Consider the following 19,497-nt stretch of genomic DNA (forward strand, 5'->3'; position numbering starts at 1 on the left):
CTTTTCTCTGGGAGGAGTTTTCAGGGACCTCTTTCATGGACAGGTGGCTTACTTAAGACTTAAGGATCAAGATCCACACCACGTTAACACTACACCTAGACACCAGAAGAACATTCTGAAATATCCCACGTGTTCAGTCTTACACACCATTCACTGTTGTTCTTTTCATCAGATCAGAATCCCACTATGAGAATTTTGGAACAAACAGTTCTCTTAGAGCCATCCAGTTGGCATTCATTCCTTTTAAGTTAAGTGTTAAGAGGATTAGAAGGAACGATTTTGCTTGAAACTTGGAAGGTTGATTTGGAGGGATGGGAGTATACAGCGGATGCATGGATCAGCCAAAGCTTATTAAAAAAAAAAAAAAAGTGGAATGTCATAAAAGCAATTGTTCTTCAGGTCCCAGTCTTCTATAAAGAATCTCTTTGAGTATCATTAAACATTTTATCAGGAAATTCAAATCAAGCCTCCACAAGAAGGACAGATGGCTTTTTTTTTTAGAAGAGCAGTACAACATGGATGGCTTTTACAGAGTTTAGGAACACGAGTCAGCAGCTTCAGATGATAGCTTTCTTAGAAGAGCAACAGTACTGCCCTGACCACAAAGTACACAGCAGGGCATTCTCGAGCTTTGTGTTTATTCTCTAGCTGTGCATGTTTTATTAATTGGTCTGCAAAGCTCAGTTCTGCTCCCGAGGCAGGCATTCTACTGTCCCAGAGAACAGCTGGACTTCCTCAGAGTCTGCAAGCAAGCCAGGTCGCCTTTCTTTCCCCTCAGCCATATAAGAATGGTTGGAGAACTTGGTTTTTCTCACCGCTAAGGGGCTACCAGACACCTCTCTGCTTTCTCTAATCTTTCCTTGGACTTTTGTGTGTGTGTGTGTGTGATGTCTTTCTAATCACCTTTGAAAGACATTTCTTTCTGTCTTGAGTGTATCTCTTGTGTTCCCTCTGACAGTTAAATACATTATTTAGCTTCTTCCTGTATTGTTTTTTTTTTGTTTTTCTCTTTTGACGGTGAAAAATAGAGGGGGAAAGCTTGCTACGGAAACCTCAGCACGCGTGTTTCACTTGCCCATTGTTTCCCCGTGCCTAGCACAGCGGTGTGCAACTCAAAACTTTTATTCAGTGGATGGATGGATGAATGGATTGATGACTACACGTCTGTGAGGAAGGTGTGGAATCCAGCGGAAGGTGCAGCACAAGCATGAAAGGAACGACTCTAGGCAACAGGTGAGGCATTTAAGTGAAATTCTCCTGCTCTTTCTCTGTGATATGTGCGTGCTTGCCCATTCATTCACTTGTTCCACAACGTTTACTGAGCGTCCACTTTTCTCCAGTTCCTGTGCAGTACAGTGGCGGACAGGCCACTAGTGGCCTGGTGCCCTGGGGTACATGCTGGGAAGGAGGTGGCCAGGTGGGCTATGAGAGCACAGAGATGCCCGCAGACTATGGGAAGATGAGGTTTGGTTCTCATCTTGCTCTTATCAGTTTAAAGTCAGAGTATTGGAGAGGTAATCTAAGCAATGGTTATGCTTTCAATATGAATCCTCTTTCTTTCATTTCTTGTCTCCTAGTACCCTTCACTTGCCTTGAGAATGAAAATGCTTCTCTTTCCATCCAGAGGGGGGTAATAGGGCCCTCTGGTTTTAAACACCAAGGTCTCCAGGTATTCTAGCAGGTATGCAGGATTGCAAATGCTTTTGCTCAAGGGTAGTGGGAACCTAATCTCTTTCCAACGAAGAGTCTTCCCAACAGGGATACGGTCTTAAGGAACAGAGAACATATGGGAGGAGACCCCAGTATCAGAAAGAAGTTTCCTGGATCAGAGATCCCTGTTGCCTAAGTAAAGCCTGAGGCCTAATTCTAGAGCGTTGTCCTAAGGTGGGTCTGCAGCCTGGTTAGCGCCCCTGCACCGAGGGGCACTGTTTGAGTGCCTAAAAGATGCTCTAAACCTGTGGCCTCCCCAGCGACCTTCCAGTCTTCATCACGAGACAGTGTTGCAGGTCTACATGAGAGTGCTTTCCCACTGACCATCCGGCTAGTGACTGAGTAGTTAGAACACCAGCTCTGCCTCAAGCCATATCATCCAGGGCCCTCCTCAGAGGACCCCTCCCTGTGATGTTCAGAGCACTTGTAAATCTAACAGACGCTTGGTTATCCCTGGGGAGGAGCTTCTGTAGATATATTTTGGGGGTCAAATGGAATAATCCAAGTGACCCGTCTCGGGAAGTGGGGAGGGGCCATTAAAGGTCAAGTGCGATCTGAAATCTCCCAGCTTGTGTTTGAATCCTGCTTTCATCACTTAGTAGCTGTACAAACATAACCTTGGGCAAATTGCTGAGCCTCTCTGAATCTTAGTGCTCTTATCTATAAAGTGAGGTCCTAGTTCTAGTTGGGAGGATTCAATAGGCATTTACGTGTGAAGTAGTTGTCGCAGTGCCTGGCACATAACATATGCTCAGTACATGTGTTGTTATTTATTTATGTATTTTAAAAAAATTGGAATATAATTGCTTTACTATGTTGCATTAGTTTCTGCTGTACAACAGTATGAATCATCATCAGTTCAGTTCACTTCAGTTGCTCAGTCGTGTCCGACTCTTTGTGACTCCATGAATTGCAGCACGCCAGGCCTCCCTGTCCATCACCAACTCCCGGAGTTCACCCAGACTCATGCGCATTGAGTCGGTGATGTCATTCAGCCATCTCATCCTCTACCATCCCCTTCTCAGACTTTATTTTTTTGGGCTCCAAAATCACTGCAGATGGTGATTTCAGCCATGAAATTAAAAGATGCTTACTCCTTGGAAGGAAAGTTATGACCAACCTAGATAGCATATTCAAAAGCAGAGATATTACTTTGCCAACAAAAGTCCGTCTAGTCAAGGCTATGGTTTTTCCAGTAGTCATGTATAGATATGAGAGTTGGACTGTGAAGAAAGCTGAGTGCCAAAGAATTGATGCTTTTGAACTGTGGTGTTGGAGAAGACTCTTGAGAGTCCCTTGGACTGCAAGGAGATCCAGCCAGTCCATCCTAAAGGAGACCAGTCCTGGGTGTTCATTGGAAGGACTGATGCTGAGGCTGAAACTCCAATACTTTGGCCACCTCATGCGAAGAATTGACTTATTGGAATCAGCTATAAGTATACATATATCCCCTCCCTCCCTATTTTATTTTTGTTATTGTTTTTATTGTTCTAAGGACTCAAAGGATATGTCAGGGATGGCTACAACTCTCCGGAGTCTGAAGGAAAGACTTGAGCTCTAAGTGTCCACTCATCTACCCAGTCTCAGCCCTTATTTGGAGACCTTACTTATTCTTCTCTAGGTCTGGGATCAAGGAATGGTGGAAAATGCAGAATTTTTGTTTATTTCATTTTTAAAAAATATTTATGAGTCAGTTCAGTCACTCAGTCATGTCCGACTCTTTGCGACCCCATAAACCACAGCACGCCAGGCCTCCCTGTCCATCACCAACTCCCGGAGTTTACCCAAACTCATGTCCATTGAGTGGGTGATGCCATCCAACCATCTCATCCTCTGTTGTCCCCTTCTCCTCCTGCCTTCAATCTTTCCCCATGTCAAGGTGTTTTCCAATGAGTCAGCTCTTCACATCAGGTGGCCAAAATATTGGAGTTTCAGGTTCAACATCAGTCCTTCCAGTGAACACCCAAGACTGATCTCCCCTAGGATGGGCTGGTTGGATCTCTTTGCAGTCCGAGGGACTCTCAAGAGTCTTCAATACCACAGTTCAAAAGCATCAATTCTTCAGGGCTCAGCTTTCTTTATAGTCCAACTCTCGCATCCATACATGACTACTGGAAAAACCATAGCCTTAACTAGATGGACCCTTTTTGACAAAGTAATGTCTTTGCTTTTTAACATGCTGTCTAGGTTGGTCATAACTTTCCTTCCAAGGAGTAAGCATCTGTTAATTTCATGGCTGCAGTCACCATCTGCAGTGATTTTGGAGCCCAGAAAAATAAAGTCAGCCACTGTTTTCACTGTTTCCTCATCTATTTGCTGTGAAGTAACTGGGTATTTTTATCCAAATGGACCATGGATTCTAGAGTATCTTTTAATTGGAAACCAAAGGCCTTTGTCTTCTCCTAAGTTTCTCTGCATCCTATTTTGTCCCATTATCCTACCACTAACTACATTATTACCTCTCATTGGCCATTCTATCTCTGCCTTGCATCCAGCTCCCATTGCTGGCCAGAAGAGATTGCAGACTGATCTGAGGGATGGGGACTCAGCATCATCTGTAAAGGATTAGGACCCTATTTCTGCTCAAAGACTTTTGAAACCAGAACAGAAAGGGAGCATGTTTATGTTCAATTAGGTTCTTTTCAGCAGTGGTTATTTCTTAATTTTTCAATTCAATGTCTCATGTTGTTCTTTTCTACCTTCTTGTCATTGTGCTAGATTCAATAAACACTACTGATGGTTTACTTGGCCAAATGCGGTGCTTTCAGGGACAGTTACATCCCCTGCCCTTCCCCACTTCCCCAGGCTGTAGTTCTCTTATTTTTATTACTTGAGAAAATTCCCCATCTCTAGTTATTCAATTAATAGTACAAAGGAAGAAGATGTTATACAGAATATCACTGACAGGATGAAGAAGGAAATTACTGAGAAGTGATTTTATATTGTTTCTGTTGCCCTGGAAAATTTTCTTGTTTAGATTCCAGAAATTACTTATTTTAACCTAACAAGTCTCAGGCTTCAATCTTTGTAAACAATGGGTGTTGCTCTAAAATGATAGACGATGACTGAAAAGTCAAAAGAGATTTTAAAACTACTGAATCGGTTGGCAATATGTGTTCAATGAGTGCCTTCCTAAGTGGCTCAGTGGTAAAGAATTTGCCTACAATGCAGGAAATGCAGGTTCAATCCCTGGGTCAGGAAGATCCCAGGGAGAAGGAAATGGCAACGCACTCCAGTATTCTTGCCTGGGAAATCCCAGGCACAGAGGAGCCTGTCGAGCTACAGTTTATTAAGTCGCAGAAGAGTTGAACATGACTGAGCAGCTAAACAAAAACAACAAAAGTTAAAATGGGCATCTTATTTTCATGATTATAACGGTGCACAGAGTGCCTTTGGCAAGCTAGGGACATTTCTATTTAATTTTCCACTCTATCATGTGTAAGGAGTTGGATATCTGAAAAGCTGTAATAACTTTAACATGGAATCATTCTGGTAGATTACCAAAAGCCATTGTTCTTCCAAAAGTAGTTGGATAGCTTTCTTTCTATGGAAACTGTGAATCCAGTACCAAGGCCAGAAAAGTAAAGACTTAGACAGAGGTAAACTTTATATTGAGCATGAAACAGCTTCTGAGCCACCAACTGCTTCATTTGGACAAAACGAAAACTTAAAAGCAGAGAGAGAAAAGAGAGAGAGAAAAACTAGACATGTTTAGATAGTATGAAACTTGATGGAAATAAATTTTGATTTGTGACTAATGCTCTCAATTATATTCCAATTTTATCCTGTAAAACCAGCTAGGGGAAACAATAGCCTATTGTAATTGAGAAGGGGAAATAATTATATCTATAGGAAGGAACTTTGAGCTTGAGATTTGCTTTTATATAAAAAAAGCAAGTATGTTCACTAATAGTGAAACAAAAGGCAGAATATTTGGGATCCTAAGACTTTGAATTTTAAAGAAGTAACACCACCAGTATGTGAAGTATGGAAAAAGTGAAGAAAAAGATTGAACAGTGAGGGCCAGCCAGGGCAGAAATTGGGAGATGTCTTAGTTGAGGCGGGTACTTAATGGAGTGTGACTTCTGGGCCATTTCTTTGAGTCACCAGCATTTTTTCTCTTGTCTAGACCAGGGGTCTTTCCCACTTTACCTCCTGTCCTGTGCCAATCCTCTCTTTGTAGTATGTTGTCTAGAGTTAGCTTTTGACACCTGGAAGATACTAAGAAGGTCCTCACTGCTTGAGAATTCCCTGGTTTAGCTGAAAGTTGCTTGGACTGGCAAACTCTGTCCTTGATAAGGCAACTTCTTTACTACAGATCAAACGTGCTTGCTGTGAAATAAAGGAAGGCTGTAGGATTTAGTGTTGTGGGTGGGTGGTCCTATTGGTCTGGGTTTATGAGGGGGAAATTTCTTACAGCAAGTGACACTTGAGCTGCACATACTATGAAGAAGCAGCCACGATGAGGAAAGCACTTATTAGACTCACAGACTTAAAATATTTGTACTAGATATTGCTCATTTGAACGCAGGCTGCCGTCTATGGGATCGCACAGAGTTGGACACAACTGAAGTGACTTAGCAGCAGCAGCAGCAGCAGCAGAGGTAAGTCTGGATGGAGCAGAAGGTGCAGGCTAGAAACTGGAACAATATTTATCGTTATTCCTTTACCTTACATCTTAAATGTCTGTTTATCTATCTCATACAAGTTGAAGATAACAATAAAGCATGCACATGATAAGAATTCAAATAATATGCAATGGCAAATGATGAAAAATCTCCCTTCCAAAGACAATCACTGTATCTAGTTTCTTGTGGACCCTTTTGGAGATATTCTGTCTAGACATATACATTCATATGTCCATTTCTCTCTCTCTCTCTCCATTCCCCTCTTTCACACAAACAGCAGCTTACATTCCACCCTGATCTGTATCTTGTTTTTTGTTGTTGTTTGCTTATGTTTTGTTTGTTTGTTTTTTTTCTATCTTAACAATATATTCTAGAAATTGTTTCACTGCATGGTCACAATTTGTGGCATCCAGATTGGGGTGTAAGATATGACAAAGGATTGTTTCTGCTTTGTAGATTCACTTTCACAAAAGATTTTAAGAGTACAATGATTGTATTGCATTTAATTAAGTATTTAAGGGAATGTACTTTATTAACGTAGTGTTCACTTGCTTGGCTTGGCACATGTGTGTTGGGGGGAGAGTGGGAGGCAGGTGGGCCTGGAAGGAGGAAAGCACTTTAAACAGCTACTATAGGAATCAAGTGTAGAGGCAGACAGGATGGAACACAGTAACCACACCCAGCTGGTTTCAGCCCTGTTCCCAGCCATCATATTTTTAAGAGAATGCCCCTCCATTAGGTGATCCTAACTGGAGCTGGATGACATTTAAAGGAATCACAAACTTCTCATTAGTTTTTACTTGTTAGTTTATAGATTTTATTTTTTTAAGAGAAGTTTTAGGCTCACAGTACAACTGGAAGAGGATGCAGAGGTATCAAGTACAGCACATGCATTTTTTTTTTTTTAAGTCGCTCAGTTGTGTCCAACTCTTTTCGACCCTATGGACTGTAGCCTACCAGGCTCCTCCATCCATGGGATTTTCCAGGCAAGAATACTGGAGTGAGTTGCCATTTCCTTCTCCAGGGGATCTTCCCAACCCAGAGATGTGAACCCGAGTCTCCCGCACTGCAGGCAGGTTGTCTACCATCTGAGCCACCGGGGAAGCCCACAGCATGAGCATAGCTTCTCCCGTTCATCCCCTATTACAGAGGTACTTCTGTGATAATTATTGAATCTACATTGACACATGGTAATCACCTAAAGTCCATAGTCCACCTTAAGGTTCACTCTTGGTATTACACATTCTATGTGTCTGAATAAATGTATGCTGCTGCTGCTGCTAAGTCGCTTCAGTCGTGTCCGACTCTGTGCGACCCCATAGACAGCAGCTCACCAGGCTCCTCCGTCCCCGGGATTTTCCAGGCAATAGTACTGGAGTGGGGTGCCATTGCCTTCTCCGAATAAATGTATAATAACATGTAAAATCCACTATTATAATATTATCCTACAGAATATTTTCACTGCCCTAAAAATCCTTTGTGCGCCACCTCTTCAACGCTGTCCTATTGGTTTTCAATTATACCTAAAAGTTCTTCAACACACTTTAGCAAACATTTTCGGAGCCCCCGCTGTGTCTGTTTGGTGCTTGTCTTTTCAGTGCTTGAGGAAGCAAATGTTCCCTGCAGGCACAGTGATCCTGCTTGAGAGCTTTCTCTTGGCTTATGTGAGGGCAATCAGGACTTGCCAGGGAATTACTGTGCCTGTAGTAGTCCTCATCAGTGACAAGAAGGAGGTGGAGGATAAATATTCCTGTGTCCTCACCCTTCAGTGGGACAACTCTGGGATGCAGTCCATCCTGTATCCTAGTTGTACCCAGGGGGATTAAGCCTCAGCTACCCACAGCGTCTTCCCTCTGTATTATTTTTTCCCCCTTGCTTACTTTCCCATTTTCCTTCCCGTGTTTCCAAGGATCTCTTTTATCTACTCGCACTCAAATCGTTGTCTTGGGATCTGTTCTGGGCAAAACCAACTTTAGATTCTGGGATCCTTCCAGCTTCATCCTTACTCCACTCCAAAAGAAAGTGCATGCCATCACTGAGTGTTAGTGATGGATTCCATTTTGACAGACCCCAGTCTCCTTGACTGTTTCAGAAAACGGGCTTTTTCATTCTTTCCATTGAGCCCCCAACTTGGCCATAGTCCCATTCTCATTTCCAGGGAGAAAACAGTGTGAAGCAGTGCTCATGTGGTCTGTACATTATCTGTTTTCCATGTGAGCAGACGCCTGTGGGAGTTGACCCATGCTATTGACATAAAGCAGCACCTAGCTGGGCTCATGTAAGGAAACAGCAAGAAAGATGTGTCCATCTCAATAATGCTGGCAGTCCTCATTCTGTGCACAATCTGTGGGTTCCCCAGGCAAGGTTTCTCACCTTTTGTAGTCATGTTATAGCTTTCTTGATCTCATTTTTACCTTTTGTTTGAAAGGGCTTGTGAAGGTATAAACTGATGAAGAATTTTGGAAATGCTGGTAGGATCCTAGAGATAGAAATTAGCTCCACATTGGGACTCTCAAAAGGTTCTGTTTGTAGCCAATCAAAAAGCAAGGGTTTATGTTTCTCTTATGAGGAGAAAGGTGAACTCAGTAAAATAAATTAATGTGACTTGAACCGAGGCTTTCAATGGTTGTCTGACCATTTCATGAAAAATTTACATGCCTTTAGTGCAATCATTACACATTCATGGACAGGTTTATTTTTTTTTTTTTAACTAATAAACAAGTGGGATGGAGGCATTATAATTGAGATTTAGGTGCTTACTGTGTGTTGGGTCTCAGTTCATTCATATATCCATAAGAAAGCAACAAGTGTGGCTTCTCTGTAGAGACTGGTTCATCTAGTAGATGTCTGGAATACTTGGTAAAACTCGTTTTGTGTTAGAAGGAAGTGTAGCTGTTGGTCACAGTCTAACTCTCACTGGTCACTTCATGTGTGTGGCTCAGAGGCCACTCAGAATAAAGACTGGATTTGTGTCTCAGGACTATGAAAGTTTTCACATATGCTAGGTCCTCTGGAAAAGAGAGGTGGGAAGCACCAGAAAACAGCTCATCCCAAAGACATTTAACTCTAGCCAAAGACCTGTCATTTGGTCCTGATTATGAGAATTATAGGATTTACTGCCTTGAATGCTCTTCTTAAGTCATCATTTCCATTTTGGAGATGAGAGACTGGAGTTGAAAAGGTTGAAGGAACTTGCTCAAGGTCCCTCAGTTTAGAACTAGACCTCTGGATACTCTCCCTTTGACTTTGAAATAAGTGATTCTCAACCAAGTTTGAGAATAAAGACTCTCCCTTTAAAGGAAAGTTTGGAACGTCTTCTTTTTTTTTTTTTTAGGATGAAAAAGTAATTTATTGGTTTTCATTAAATAGACTATTACACAGAAATAAAAATGAGTAAATCATCAGTTCAGTTCAGTTCAGTCGCTCAGTCATGTCCAACTCTTTGTGACCCGATGAATTGCAGCACGCCAGGCCTCCCTGTCCATCACCAACTCCCGGAGTCACTCAACTCACGTCCATAGAGTCAGTGATGCCATCCGGCCATCTCATTCTCTGTCATCCCCTTCTCCTCCTGCCCCCAATCCCTCCCAGCACCAGGGTCTTTTCCAACGAGTCAATTCTTCGCATGAGGTAGCCAAAGTACTCATTTTTATTACACAGAAATAAAAACGAGTAAATCATAACCACATACAAAACACAGATAAATCTTAAAAAACAGTAAATCATTTGAGAAAAGTAGGTATGCATATAAACAAAAAAGAGAAGAAAAAGTAAAATAGACACAACAAATACATGGTGTATGATCCCAAATACATAAATTCAAAAACAGGCAAAAATAGTCCAAATTGGCTAAGGATTGTGGCAGGCAGATTCCTAAGGTAGCATCCATAATTCCAAGCTCCTGGGCTTATACTCTTATGTGTTCCCCTCCTCTGGAATGTGGGTGGAACTTATGACTCTCTTTTGCCAAAGGGATGAGATGTATACAATTGTGTATATGATTACATTACATAAGACTCTAATGTCTATCCTGCTAGAGTCTCTCTTTCTCTCAAAAGTTTAAAACTTCTGAAGGATAGTAGTCCTGGTTTTTAATAGTCGCTGTTTAAGGAAACATATATGCACCTGTGTATGTGGTTCCTCTGTGATAACCCAGCCCCACTGCCCATCGTGTAGCTCCATCAAATATCAGAATTTTTTTTCTGTCTCAGGGATCCTCCCAATTGTTCAGTGTTTAAACCTTCATTTGGGGGTGAAGAGAATCAAGAAAGGGGGGGAATCATTTTAGATTCCTTCCTCTCCTTTGACACCTACATTCAATTAGCCACCAAATGTGGCTCCTTCTCCCTCTCCCACTCTGAATGGCCAAACTACACTCGCAAGCAACTGGTCCTCTCACTTCACTTCCACTGCCTCAGGCTCCTCCAGCTTTTTGTTGAGTCACTGAAACAACCTCCACATGGCATCCCAGATTCGATTTCCTTCCTCCTCTAATCCATCCTGGGCACCATTGTTAAGCTTATCTTTCTAAAACACCAGCTTCATGCCAATTCCCTTCTGAGAAATCTGCAGTACTTGGAAACCTCTAATGTCTCTAATACGAAAATACACCTGCATCCCATTTTGGCTTTTGAAGTCCTATCCAACTGATTTCCACTGTTTTTCTGATCAGATGCTGCTGCTGCTGCTAAGTCGCGTCAGTCGTGTCCAACTCTGTGTGACCCCATAGATGGCAGCCCACCAGGCTCCCCTGCCCCTGGGATTCTCCAGGCAAGAATACTGGAGTGGGTTGCCATTTCCTTCTCCAGTGCATGAAAGTGAAAAGTGAAAGTGAAGTTTCTCAGTCATGTTAAACTCTTAGCGACCCCGTGGACTGTAGCCTACCAGGCTCCTCTGTCCATGGGATTCTCCAGGCAAGAGTACTGGAGTGGGGTGCCATTGCCTTCTCCACTGATCAGATGCACTTGGGATCAAATACAGCTTGGCTATTTACTGGCTATGAGACCTTAGGGAAGTATCTTACTCTCCTTAAGTCAGTTTCCTGATCTGTAAAATGACCACAGGAATAATGCCTATCTTTCAGGGTTGTTGGGAGAATTGGAAAAATTAGCTAACACCAGATTCATTCATTCAGCCTTTATATTCTTATGCTGCCATTCCTCATTCCTTCCCATGAGCCCTTCTCTCCAGGAAGTCCATTCTCTCTGTCGACGTTTAAATGTGCCATGCTCATTCATGCTCTAGACTTTGTGGGACTCATGTGTTCTCTTCTAAGAAATCTCTATCTTTCCTTCCCTTCCTTTCCTTTCCTCTTTTATTTTTCCAAATTCTATTCTCTCAGAGTCCAGCTCAGGATTCACTCTCCCCTAGGAGATCTCCAAACACTGCACCTGGTCTTTGTCCTCTAGACTTCCCAAGTGAAGTGAACAGACAATAAGCCATGAATCACTTAGCCCAATGTCTCCCCAAATGTTCCTGGTGGAAGGTGATGCACATAAAACCGGCCCCATGATCAAGCTACACAGGAAGTCCTACAGACTCCCTGTCTTACAGCTTCATAATTCATATGTGCCCAGTCAAGCTTCTGAAAGGTGCTACAAAAAATTATTTAACTTTGCTCAGTGTTGCAGTTCTCAAATCTATTTGGCTGTGGAACTGGTTTTTCATATAAAAACTGTTAAATCAAGGAGTGTGTGTTGTTAGGAGCACACGGTGAGAAACTGACTTAATGGTCTCGTGATTTTTCTCTCTTTGGGATATTATTTTCCTGGAAGCGGATGATTCCCTCTTTTATTTTTATGTTTCCATCAGCATTTAGCCCTGTGATGTGCATCGTCTAGGTGCTCAATAAATATTTGTTAAGTGGAATAAAGTTTGAAATGTGGAGAAGGAGAAGAATTTGAACATATGGTTCTTATTTTTAGGGGTTCTGGTCAAAGTATGGTAAAAATTAATATGAAAAGTGGTGCCTTAAATAAGATTTGGGAGCCTGTGGGTTTCAATTATGCATGTTATCCTTTTGTTCTATTTATTTAGAGGTGAGAGATTTGGTTAGATGGTAACTCTATGTTCCCATTTGTTTTTCTTTTTAAATGGATTTGAAGTAAGCTATTTAAATAATTTCAAAAGTTTGTTAGGATAGAGCCCCAGCTCTGGGGGCCAGTGTGTGTGTCTGTTTTCCAGATATGCATACACGGTATCTGTGTAGCATGCCCATCATTTAAGCTGAATTTCTTTTTCAAAGAATCTGAATATCATTTTGATTTAAAACCCATATTTTGGGGCAAAAGTCTGGAAATAATGGGACCAAAGTATACAGTGCTATAATAATTACAACCTTATAGTAACATTTTCCCTGGATAGTCTAAATAAAGTTTCATTTATTGGAATAACTTTTTAACTGTACCCTTAATTCACCACAGATATTTGAGCTTTAAGTTTTGCTTGATTCTTATATTTGAGATAGAACTCAGATACTTAGTGTATATGCTTACAGGCATATGTTGTTTTATAGGAGAGACTCTTACATTGAAAACTCTGGGGAATATGAAGTTGAAGATGACCTTGGAAGGAAAAAGTTGAAAGATGTATTATTGCCCATCAAATGTCTGGATTTCTCAAAGGAGTAGATCTGCTGAAAGGAGTGTCTGTGTTTCTTCCTTAAATGGGTTGGCTGGGGGCACTGAAGGCCTTTGGTTTTGTATTCCTTGGTTATGTCTTTTAAAGAGGAAGTGAAGCTCCTGGTGAAGCAAAGGCCAGACATTGGTAGCGTTGAGGTTCACGATATGTTCAGCCTGCGGACTCCTGGATGACCTTGCATTAGTCATGCCTCTCTGGGCCAGTCTCTCCTCCCATACCCTGTGGGAGGGTGGTGCCCCCTCTGAGGTTCGTGTTTGGATGAGTTATCAACCGCAGTGAAGCACCCTCTTGAATCAGTCCTTTGGATCCTGGAGCAAAATAAGAAAAGTGTTCTTCATTCTCATGTTTTTCCATCCATCTTGCTTGTCTGGGTGTGGTGCTTTCATTTCCTCCAACGAGGAGCAGGGGTTTTGTCACTCTTGTTCAGTATTTAAAAATAAAAGCATTAAAGGCTAAGCCTTCAAGCATATACACTTTTAAAGAGCATTTCCATACTTCTGGGGTTTAATGTATAGCAGCAGGCATTGACCTTTTAAGACCCCTTTCATTTTCACTCTCGTGGAGTACGATAGTGTTTGTGACTTTGTTGAACTGTGAGTGCATTGTTTTATGCATTGCACTGAATCACAAAATTGTTGTTTGACCATGTTTGACTGACAAAAACATCAGTTTCCTATGATTCAAGCTACCGTAAGTAAAAGAGTAAAATCTACCCTGGTCGTCTTTCCCTTCAATGCAACTTTCTTTTCTTGCTGGTACAGATTGTCTGAACCTCCATAAATCAAGAGGGAGGGGGACTCAATCCCAGAGTTGTTGACTGGGTTGTCATAGCTGGCTGGGCTCTGGAGTGAGGATGGCCAGTGTTGGGCACAATTAATTCATCCATAGAAGGAAGAAGACATTGAGCAAAATATCTCAATGAAGTAATGGATTTAGATGCTGTCAGGAACATCTAAACAGCACAGCACTTGCCTCTACGTCAAACGTGACATTTGGCATCGAGGGTAAGTTTACAGAGCCAAAGCTAAACGCAGGTCAGAATCTGACACTGTGTTAAACCATTCTGATGTGTAGCGTGTGGCTTATGTTTTTTGATAAGGCCAGCTGCAGTTGATTCGTTAAGCAGTAGGAGAATGCAAGTATAAGAGAAACACATCCTTATGGAAAAAAGACGCAAGTAGAATTATTTTGCTGAGTGGGAAGATGGAGATGGAGGTTGGAGAATGGGGTTAGGAAAGAAAGTAAAAAGTTGAAGAGAGGAGTGGGGATACTGACCAAGGTACTTAGCACCATGAAATGTCAGTGTTTTCTTGGATAATGCTAGTGGCTGTGCATGAGGTAAGAGTGACTAGAGAAACTTGTATCCTTTCTGCAAACAAACATACAAACAAACCCAAAAAACTCTAAGTTCAGAGAAGACTCTAGTCAGACCCCTGACTTATCAGAAGTGAGAAGTGGGGTTACATTGATCAAAAAGTATTTTATGGTGCAAAGTACCCACCTCTAAATCCAAGTCACAGCTTTTATACAATCTTACATAAAAATCAACCTCATAAAGCATATATCTACACATATTTACATTTCCTTTCATTAGGATTCAATCTTTCTTAATCTTCAGCATTAAAAATTTTTTTTAATTTTTTATTGGTGTATAATTAATTGTGTTGTGTTAGTTTCAGGTATACAGCAAAGTGATTCAGTTATACATGTACATGTATCAATTCTTTTCCTCAATCTGTTTTTAGTATTGATTGTAAACAAGATATTTTAATAAACGGTTATAGTGGGAAAAAATAGATACAGCCCCCTTTCTAGCCTGTACTTTCCTGCAATTTATTTTATAAACCTAGTATTATCTGCTTTGAATGTTGTATTCCTGCCAGTGCTCTTTATGGAGGAATACTGTTGCTGGAAAGCACCTGGCACATACTGGTTGTGCAAGGAAGGTGTGAATATTGTGAACAAACAATTGACTTATAATGGTGAGCTGGATCTGCTGTTTTGCTCCTGGAAGTCAAGCTGAGATATACTTAGTGAGCTTGTGAATGCTGAGTGCTGGGGAGTCCTGAATTCCTGTGAGGTCACTGTGAGGTTTGCTTTCACTGGCTTTTATCTCTCCTGCAGGAACAAGTGTATGACAGATTCCACAGTTATTTGAGGTTATACAAATCATGGGGTAAAAAACAAAGAGAATTTTGACCAAAATGCTCAAATATAGTATTTGTGATGATGTGTCATGTTTAAGATCTACATGAGAAATGTAGATTTTCAAAGACATAAGATAAAAAGATAAGATTTTTAAAAAAATATACTAGAAGTATACAGGAACAAGTCTCAGTCAACATACCCCTAAGTGGACTAGGAAGCTTTCTGATCCCTTAAACATACTGAATATATTGTGCAAATGGTTTGGGAATGTAGGCTTGCTGGGAGAGATTAATTTAAAAAAAGCAAAAAAGATAAGAAATAGAACACGCTTGCGTCATTTTTATCCCTGGAGGAAGAGGGTGTTTGCTTACCCACTGAAGAAAGTGTTGATGAAGTGCAATCTTTAGTCCAGACCATTTTGAAAATGACTGGTCAACTTTATACCAGATCCAGACAGAGTTCTTTCTCCTCCAAAAACTCATAATTGATTTGGGAGACAAGGCATACAGATGAATAGAAGGCAGTCCAGGGTAAACACCCATGGTTTGGGCAGAGAGTCATTGTGGCAGGATTAGTTGAGTGTTGAGAGAGTCAAGGTTTTCTAATTAAAAGTTTCCATGAGAAAAAAAAAAGGAGACTCTTAGAATCATTGTGCTCACTATGCTTTTTTCTTTCCAAGGAATAGGCCTAAGTGGTTAGAGGATACACATGTAAATAAGAAATCTTAGCCATATGGCCTCTTAAATGCATGAGAAATGGAATTACTAGGCTCTGAGGGAAGACCAGAAACCATAGTAACAGCCAAATCTCATGATGATGAAGAAACTCAAAGAATCGCCATTTTTCTGTCCAGCCACGTGGGATGATTCATGGATTATGGTTTGTCATTAATATAACTCAGCTTTGTTGTGTTTACCTTTCTGATTCCTCAGCTGAACACCTATTTCCATCTTCAGTTCACAGAGGCTATGAATCATTTTAGACATTGGCTGATCTTGGTGAAGTATCTATCTTAGCCCAGCAAGTTGCTGTCAAGTGGGAAGATTTACAAATTATAGACATGGAAATTTGTACATCAGCCACTGTTAAGGACACTTCCTTCTTTAGGGGGCTATTGTAGGGACCCCTTTAGCAGAACTTGAAGTCATGGCATTGACTGCCCAAGTCAGATAGTGTCCACAGACCCCCTTTGGCAAGTACCCTTATGGGCCCCTTGCCTTGACTTTGAAAACTCAGATGCCATTTAATTTAATTTCAGGCATAATATCTATGTTGTACCTCTGCCTGCCAATGCAGGAGATATAGGAGATGTAGGTTCAATTTCTGGGTCCCCTAGAGGAGGAAATGGCAACCCACTCCAGTGTTCTTGCCTAGAGAATTCCATGGACAGAGGAGCCTGGAGAGCTACAGTCCATGCAGTCACAAAGAGTTGGACACAACTGAGCACACACACATTAGTCAGGGAATCAACCAATTAATTCTGTTTTATTTTTTATATTTGGCTTGTATTTTTTGTATAATGAACATGAGTATAATGCAAATACACACACATATACACATATATCGGAGAAGACGATGGCACCCTACTCCAGTACTCTTGCCTGGAATATCCCATGGACTGAGGAGCCTGGTAGGCTGCAGTCCATGGGGTTGCAAACAGTCGGACACGACAGAGCAACTTCACTTTCACTTTCCACTTTCATGCGTTGGAGAAGGAAATGGCAACCCACTCCAGTGTTCTTGCCTGGAGAATCCCAGGGATGGGGGAGCCTGGTGGGCTGCTATCTATGGGGTCGCACAGAGTTGGACACGACTGAAGCGACTTAGCAGCAGCAGCAGTAGCATACACATATATGTGCATGATGAAAGTGAAAGAGGAGAGTGAAAAAGTTGGCTTAAAGCTCAGCATTCAGAAAACGAAGATCATGGCATCTGGTCCCATCACTTCATGGAAAATAGATGGGGAAACAGTAGAAACAGTGTCAGACTTTATTTTTTGGAGCTCCAAAATCACTGTAGATGGTGATTGCAGCCATGGAATTAAAAGACGCTTACTCCTTGGAAGAAAAGTTATGACCAACCTAGATAGCATATTGAAAAGCAGAGACATTACTTTGCCAACAAAGGTTCGTCTAGTCAAGGCTATGGTTTTTCCAGTGGTCATGTATGGATGTGAGAGTTGGACTGTGAAGAAAGCTGAGCACCAAAGAATTGATGGTTTTGAACTGTGGTGTTGGAGAAGACTCTTGAGAGTCCCTTGGACTGCAAGGAGATCCAACCAGTCCATTCTGAAGGAGATCAGCCCTGGGATTTCTTTGGAAGGAATGATGCTAAAGCTGAAACTCCAGTACTTTGGCCACCTGATGCGAAGAGTTGACTCGTTGGAAAAGACTCTGATGCTGGGAGGGATTGGGGGCATTAGGAGAAGGGGACGACAGAGGATGAGATGTCTGGATGGCATCACCAACTCGATGGACATGAGTTTGAGTGAACTCCGGGAGATGGTGATGGACAGGGAGGTCTGGCGTGCTGCGATTCATGGGGTTGCAAAGAGTCGGACACGACTGAACGACTGAACTGAACTGAACTGATGATATATATATATATATATATATATATCTCAATGCTGCCTTTTACAAGATCATTATAATTTATTATAAAGAAAGGATTAGTTTTATTGAAATGCTAATACATTAAAACTATCTGGCATTTTTTTGAAGGAAACGGTACAAAAGAGGAAGCCTACTACTGTCTCTTTCCAAGATAGATCATTAGAAAATTAATATGAAAAATTCCTTCAGGTGCCAGAAAGGCCTTGGAGAGAAATAAGCATCATAATGCTACTAGTGGAGTTGTGGTTCTTAAAAATGACCCTGGCCTCTCAAAACCATCTTGCCCACCTGGACGGAGTCTGAAAAAGTCCTCAACGGCCATTTTGAAGTTTGAGGAGGAGGCAGAGGCTGCTCAGCATCTCTTGTACAGAAATCCAGGAGACAGATCTGACCTTCTCCTGGAAAGAAAGAATGAGAAGACCTTTCTACAAAGATAGCTGCACAGTAAAAGATGTCCAACTCACTTTTAATAAGTGATAGTGATCCTGAGAGTAAAAGGAGGTGGTGGATGTAACGCCTTGTTTTTGATGGATCAGCATAATCTGCTTGGTAAATCTCCTTCCTTTAAGGCTTTAATTTATTGTCAACATTTTCTTCCCAACTCCTCTCAAATTGCTCCCTCACACTTTGGTAACCTTGTGTTTTTAACTTCTCTCTTGTCTTTGCCTCTTGCTAAATTTCCTTATATAGAGTTGTAATAACTTTAGATGATTCTAAGACTAAGGCATTTTAAGAATTGAAGTATGTTTCCTGTCTCCTCAACTCTTTTTCTCCACTCTCATGTCCTTTGCAATTGTTTCCCCATTATATTATCTCATGTGAAGTGGGCTAGGTTCATGATACTATGGATTTTCAATAGCAAAAACAATTAGTAAGTTATTATAATGAAGTAATGATTTTTACTTTCAGTCAGTCTGCTTCTTTTTCTCATCCATTCTCTTTGCTTTGCATTTTTCCTTCAAAGTGTTTTCAGTCATGACTTTGTTCTATCATCATGTAAGTTATCTTGTTTTATTTTCACATTTATCACTTACAGAGGTAATAACATGCTTGGAGAATCTGAGTTATGTGTTGTGTGCTTTGTCTATGGTTTTTCATCTACTTTTCACAACAATTGAATGAGGTAGCAGTTCTTATTCCTGTTTCACAGGTGAGGGAAATGAATTCGAGAAGGCTTAGAAGCTTTCCTAATGTCACAACACTGATAAGTGATGAAGCCTAGATAGAAAACTCAAAACCTATGATTTAATTACTGTGTCCTACCTCTCCATATAACTACTACTTATGGGGTCTTTCCTACCTACCAGGTAATTTTAGATGCGTTCTCTTGGAAGTTATCCAACAACTCTATGAAGAGTTAAATAGCTACACAACCTACTATTAATAGCTGTGTGACTGCTAGTTAATGAACCTGAGCTTTATCTCATCTGTGACATGATAATAACACTTGTTCCATCTTTGTTCCACAGTTAATATGAATGTTTCATGAGAGTATGAGTATGAGAATAGTTTTTAAACCAGGAAGAATGATGTAGTGGTACACAGTGTAAGCATGGGAATGTTATTTACTGTGTTAATGGGGTGATTTTCTAAATAAGAAATCTTAGGAACAGAGAGGTAGATGTAAATTTAGCCACAAATGTGCACCATGTGTAGGGAACTGTCCTTGGCACTTGCTGGAATGCTCTGCTCAAGTTTCTCGGTCCATGTCGGGCAGATCTGGAATTAGAGTTGGGTGGGCTTCCCAGATGGCCCTAGTG

The 19,497-nt window shown here is 41.2% G+C and overlaps 1 long non-coding RNA gene across 2 annotated transcripts in view; it reads left to right on the top strand.

Moving 5' to 3' along the window:
• The first annotated feature begins 788 nt into the window (after positions 1 to 788).
• LOC138989998 (uncharacterized) overlaps positions 789 to 19,497 on the top strand; it is a 45,791-nt gene continuing 27,082 nt past the window's right edge. Inside the window, exons 1-3 of one of the 2 annotated variants that reach the window (XR_011466190.1) lie at positions 789 to 1,233; positions 6,242 to 6,314; positions 12,853 to 13,103. This is a non-coding gene — a long non-coding RNA (uncharacterized lncRNA). Of the gene's footprint in view, positions 1,234 to 6,241; positions 6,315 to 12,852; positions 13,104 to 19,497 lie in introns of those variants that run through there. The other variant, XR_011466195.1, reaches the window with a different exon arrangement.

Source organism: Bos mutus, chromosome 2 (genome assembly GCF_027580195.1).
Source record: "Bos mutus isolate GX-2022 chromosome 2, NWIPB_WYAK_1.1, whole genome shotgun sequence".
Lineage (NCBI taxonomy): Eukaryota > Metazoa > Chordata > Mammalia > Artiodactyla > Bovidae > Bos > Bos mutus.